Here is a 6,909-nt window from a genome sequence, read left to right as displayed (position 1 = left end):
CGAAATATCGATTTCCGACTATATAAATTATATATATTCTTGATCAGGGAGAAATTCTAAGACGATATAACGATGTCCGTCTGTCCGTCTGTCTGTCTGTCTGTCTGTCTGTCTGTCTGTCTGTCTGTTGTAATCACGCTACAGTCTTCAATAATGAAGCAATCGTGCTGAAATTTTGCACAAACTCGTCTTTTGTCTGCAGGCAGGTCAAGTTCGAAGATGGGCTGTATCGGTCCAGGTTTTGATATAGTCCCCATATAAACCGACCTCCCGATTTGGGGTCTTGGGCTTATAGAAACCGTAGTTTTTATCCAATTTGCCTGAAATTTGAAATCTGGAGGTATTTTGTGACCGTAAAGAGGTGTGCCAAAAATGGTGAGTATCGGTCCACGTTTTGGCATAGCCCCCATATAGACCGATCTCCCGATTTTACTTCTTGGGCTTATAGAAACCGCAGTTTTTATTCAATTTACCTGAAATTGGAAATCTAGAGGTATTGTAGGACCACAAATACGTGTGCCAAAAATTGTGAGTATCGGTCCATATTTTGGTATAGCCCCCATATAGACCGATCTCCCGATTTTACTTCTTGGGCTTATAGAAACCGCAGTTTTTATTCAATTTACCTGAAAATGGAAATCTAGAAGTATTGTAGGACCACAAATACGTGTGCCAAAAATTGTGAGTATCGGTCCATATTTTGGTATAGCCCCCATATAGACCGATCTCCCGATTTTACTTCTTGGGCTTATAGAAACCGCAGTTTTTATTCAATTTTCCTTAAAAATGGAAATCTAGAGGTATTGTAGGACCACAAATACGTGTGCCAAAAATTGTGAGTATCGGTCCATATTTTGGTATAGCCCCCATAAAGACCCATCTCCCGATTTTACTTCTTTGGCTTATAGAAATCGCAGTTTTTATTCAATTACACGGAAATTGGAAATCTAGAGGTATTGTAGGACCACAAATACGTGTGCCAAAAATTGTGAGTATCGGTCCATGTTTTGGTATGTTCCCCTTATAAAACGACCTCCCGATTTGGGGTCTTGGGCTTATAGAAACCTTATTATACCCACCACCATAGAATGGTGACGGGGGTATAATAAGTTTGTCATTCCGTTTGTAACGCATCGAAATATCGATTTCCGACTATATAAAGTATATATATTCTTGATCAGGGAGAAATTCTAAGACGATATAACGATGTCCGTCTGTCCGTCTGTCTGTCTGTCTGTCTGTCTGTCTGTCTGTTGTAATCACGCTACAGTCTTCAATAATGAAGCAATCGTGCTGAAATTTTGCACAAACTCGTCTTTTGTCTGCAGGCAGGTCAAGTTCGCAGATGGGCTGTATCGGTCCAGGTTTTGATATAGTCCCCATATAAACCGACCTCCCGATTTGGGGTCTTGGGCTTATAGAAACCGTAGTTTTTATCCAATTTGCCTGAAATTTGAAATCTGGAGGTATTTTGTGACCGTAAAGAGGTGTGCCAAAAATTGTGAGTATCGGTCCACGTTTTGGCATAGCCCTCATATAGACCGATCTCCCGATTTTACTTCTTGGGCTTATAGAAACCGCAGTTTTTATTCAATTTACCTGAAATTGGAAATCTAGGGGTATTGTCGGACCACAAATACGTGTGCCGAAAATTGTGAGTATTGGTCCATATTTTGGTATAGCCCCCATATAGACCCATCTCCCGATTTTACTTCTTTGGCTTATAGAATTCGCAGTTTTTATTCAATTTACCTGAAAATGGAAATCTAGAGGTAATGTAGGACCACAAATACGTGTGCCAAAAATTGTGAGTATCGGTCCATATTTTGGTATAGCCCCCATAAAGACCCATCTCCCGATTTTACTTCTTTGGCTTATAGAAATCGCAGTTTTTATTCAATTTACCGGAAATTGGAAATCTAGAAGTATTGTAGGACCACAAATACGTGTGCCAAAAATTGTGAGTATCGGTCCATGTTTTGGTATGTTCCCCATATAAAACGACCTCCCGATTTGGGGTCTTGGGCTTATAGAAACCTTATTTTTTATCCAATTTGTCTGAAATTGGAAATCTAGAGGTATTTTAGGACCACAAATACGTTTGCCAAAAATGGTGAGTATCGGTCCATATTTTGGTATAGCCCCCATATAGACCGATTTCCCGATTTTACTTCTTGGGCTTCTATAATCCGAAGTTTTTATCCTATTTGCTTGAAATTGGAAATCTAGAGGTATTTTCGGGTTATAAAGAGGTGTGTCGAAAACGGTGAGTATCGGTCAATATTTTAGTATAGCCTCCATAAGAACGATCTCCCGATTTAATTCCTTGGGTTTCTGGAAACCGAAGTTTTTATCTGATTTGCCTGAAATTGTAAATATTCTGGTATTTTAGGCTCACAAAAACGTGTATCGGATTAAGTTTTTATCGGTTCATTTGGTAATGCCTCCATATAGACCGACTTCACTTCTTGAGGGTGTAGAAGGCGCACTGATCATGAAAATTGCTTGAAACTCAATGTAAAATTTTTAGATTTTACTTCTACAGATTCAAGATTTCAAATCAAGACGTTATTTTATAATTTTCTTGCACACTTACAAGAGATGTTAATGATTCGTCTAAAACTCAAACAAAAATGGTTCTTATAAATCCAGAATCTGATATAGTCCTCATGGATGAAATCTTTAAATTTATCTTCGGGAAGTGTCCTCAAGTCCTCAAGCCCTCCTGAAATTTCAAAGGAAACCCTAATATTTGGTTCATGGTGGTGGGTATTTAAGATTCGGCCCGGCCGAACTTACTGCTGTATATACTTGTTTGGAATGCGCATGGAATAATTTTTATCGATTATCTTAAGAAGGGAAAAACCACCAACAGTGACTATTATATGGCGTTATTGGAGCGTTTGAAGGTGGAAATCGCGACGAAACGGTCCTATATGAAGAAGTAAAAAGTGTTGCTCCACCAAGACAACTCACCGTGCCACAAGTCATTGAGAACGATGGCAAAAATTCATGAATTGGGCTTCGAATTGCTTCCCCACCCACCGTATTCTCCAGATCTGGCGCCCAGCGACTTTTTCTTGTTCTCAGACCTCAAAAGGATGCTCGCAGGGAAAACATTTGGCTGCAATGAAGAAGTGATCGCCGAAACGGAGGCCTATTTTCGGCAAAACCGAAGGAGTACTACCAAAATGGTAGCAAAAAATTGGAAGGTCGTTATAATCGTTGTATCGCTCTTGAAGGGAACTATGTTGAATAATAAAAACGAATTTTGACAAAAAAAATGTGTTTTTCTTTGTTAGACCGGGGACTTATCAGCCAACCTGTTATACTAGCACAATGTGCCAAATGAATTTCAACTGAATCGGACGAAATTTGCTCCTCCAAGAGGCTCCGGAGGTCAAATCTGGGAATCGGTTTATATGGGGGCTATATATAATTATGCACTGATATAGATACATTTTTGCATGGTTGTTAGAGACCCTATATCAACACCACGTACCAAATTTCAACCGGATCCGATGAGTTTTACTCCTCCATGAGGCTCCGTAGGTCAAAACTGGGGATCGGTTTATATGGGGACTATACGTAAAAGTGGTCCAATAGGATTCATTTACTATACCATCCGACCTACATCAATAATAACTACTTATGCCAAGTTTCAAGTCGATAGCTTGTTTTGTTCGGAAGTTAGCGCAGTTTCAACAGATGGACGGACATGCCTAGATCGACTTAGAATTTCACCACGACCCAGAATATATAAACTTTATGGGGTCTTAGAGCAATATTTCGATATGTTACAAAGGGAATGACAAAGTTAATATAGCCCCCATTCTATGGTGTAGGGCATAAAAAAGTAACCCGAGTTTTCAAAGGAAAATATTATATTTGATTCACAACCAACATATTCACCAGATTTAGCTCCGTCTGACTTCAGATTGTTCACCAAAATCAAATCGTTTTGCGTCAATCGACGATATCGCATATCGAATTTCTTAAAACCTATAGAGAATTTAGGGAGTGATTACGCTAATCCATTAAATAATGAATATTATCTGCTCTAAAATGTTAATGACAACGCCTTCTTCATTTCTTTCATTCAACATTAGAGGGTATATTAAAATGATAAAGGATTTTCTTATCCTGGCCGTCATCATCATTTTTATTGGTTGATGAATCTTCTCATGACCTTTCTTAATGCGCTGCTAATGATGTTGACAATCCACTCTTCACACAAATTCATTACAATTATCCTCCATTCTTTTTTTGTGCATTTGATAATCTTCCAATTAAGTATTTTAATAATTTCACAATGACGACTAGGAACTTTTCCTTTTAAGGGACGAGCATAAAATTAAAATTTCTGTCCTACTTTATTGTCGCAAAATGTCAAAGCGAGTACTAAACTTATTTCATTTCGACAGTTTTGAAGTTGGATTTCTCCCCTTTTTTTGTGCCTGATTCTTATTTTCGTGACAACATACAAAGGCAACTAAAACAACAGAAATTTTGCAGGCAAAGCGAGGTTGGTTATATCATCGATGCTAAGAGAAGTGGATACAGCATTGGCAACATCACGTCTTGAAATATGTCGCGTACAGAGAGCTGTCAAATTAGGTTTAGAAATTTATTTAACGTTTTTTTGTTTTTCCTTAAACTTTGTTCAATTTGAATTTGTAGTGGAGTTTACCCTGTAATTATGAAAACATCTTCCATGTCCAATTGAATTTAGTTTATGATATATAAGTATCTTAAAATTTGTTAACATTGTCTTCTTAATTGTAAGTTAGTCCATATGGAGCCAATTCAGTTCTTGATCGGTTTATATAGAGGAGTCTATAAATAATTATAAATCAATTTCGCATGGTAAATAGAGAGCCAAATTTCAACCGGATCGGATGAAATTTGCTTCTCCAGGAAGCTCAAGAATTAAACACTGGGTAAGGGTTTATATGAGGGTTATATATAATTATGGACCGATAATAGGTGCCATATACTGACACCACGTACAAAATTGCAACCGGATCGGACGAAATTTACTTCTCCAAGAACCTTCGCAAGCCAAATTTTGGTTTTATGGTAGATATACGTAAAAGTTGTCCGATATAGGCCATACCATCTAACTATACTAAAAACTACTGCGGATTTTCAAATCGGGCGGAATTGCTAACTCGACTCCGATTTTCACCACGACTCAGGAGTCTGAGACTAACACTTTGTAAAGGGTATAACGATATGGGAAAAATTAAATCTAAAGCAATTTTTATTCAATTTAGCAAAAAAGCATTTATGATTGAGCGGAAGATAGTATGATGGATGAATTAGAGGTATAGGTAAATTTGAGGCTAGGTCGGAATGATTGTAAATATAATCATTCCGACCTAGCAGTGGTGACTCTACGAAGAAATCGGCTAGATTTCTTCAAGATGGATGGTGAATTTTTGGCTTTGGGAAAATATTTAGCCAAATCGGGCAATATTTATAGAATTCAGAGTCTTAATCGCTTAATATTTACCTATTCTATAACAAGTAAGGAAAGTCTAAAGTCGGGCGGGGCCGACTATATTATACCCTACACCACTTTGTAGATCTAAATTTTCGATACCATATCACATCCGTCAAATGTGTTGGGTGCTATATATAAAGGTTTGTCCCAAATACATACATTTAAATATCACTCGATTTGGACAGAATTTGATAGACTTTTATAAAATCTATAGACTCAAAATTTAAGTTGGCTAATGCACTAGGGTGGAACACAATTTTAGTAAAAAAACAAGTATATACGGCCGTAAGTTCGGCCAGGCCGAAACTTATGTACCCTCCACCATGGATTGCGTAGAAACTTCTACTGAAGACTGTCATCCACAATCGAATTACTTGGGTTGCGGTAACACTTGCCGATGGCAAGGTATCTTAAAACTTCCTAACACCAAAATATATACCACATAGTCCATACGTGGTATCAGGGCTGCCAATTTTGCCGATTTATCGGCATTTTGACGATTTTTACTCAAAAAAATAGCAAATGCCGATTTTCCGATTTTTGCCCCAAAAATGACGATATTAGCTAAGTTTAACAATTTGGACTAGAAGCAGTTCATTTACACATTTAGAGCCACCAAAAGAGAGAATACATTTGACAATAGTCATATAGAGAAATTGCAAGTTATTGCTAGAGATTTCATATTGCTATTATTGCTAGAGGGGCTATACCTCACTTTACATCTACAGTATTAGTATGACGGTTGCCACTCGTGCCAAAAATAATCCACCAAAATTTGAAGAAAATTTTATCAAAAATCGACCAAATTACAAAAATATCTTGTTGATCAAATTTTTGTGGTTAGTATATATAAAAATTTTGTTTTGTTAGAAAGAAATGTTTTTTATGGAATTTATAGAAAATTTTGTTAAAATTTTATTTCTACAGAAAAAGTTGTCAAAATTTGATTTCTATAGAAAATTTCGGCAAAATTTTATTTCTATAGAAAATTTTGTCAAAATTTTATTTTTATAGAAAATTTTGTCAAAATTTTACTTCTACAGAAAAAGTTGTCAAAATTTGATTTCTATAGAAATTTTCAGAAAAATTTTATTTCTATAGAAAATTTTGTAAAAATTTTACTTCTATAGAAAATTTTGTTAACATTTTATTTCTACAGAAAAAGTTGTAAGAATTTTATTTCTATAGAAAATTTCGGCAAAATTTTATTTCTATAGAATTTTTTTTCAAAATTTTATTTCTATAGCAAATTTTGTCAAAATTTTATTTTTATAGAAAATTTTGTTAACATTTTATTTGTATAGAAAATTTTGTGCAAATTTTATTTCTATAGCATATTTTGTCAAAATTTTATTTTATAGAAAATTTTATCAAAATTTTATTTCTACAGAACAATTTGTCAA

The sequence above is a fragment of the Haematobia irritans genome, chromosome 1 (genome assembly GCF_050003625.1).
Source record: "Haematobia irritans isolate KBUSLIRL chromosome 1, ASM5000362v1, whole genome shotgun sequence".
NCBI classification, from domain to species: Eukaryota; Metazoa; Arthropoda; class Insecta; order Diptera; family Muscidae; genus Haematobia; species Haematobia irritans.
This window is presented reverse-complemented; position numbering follows the sequence as displayed.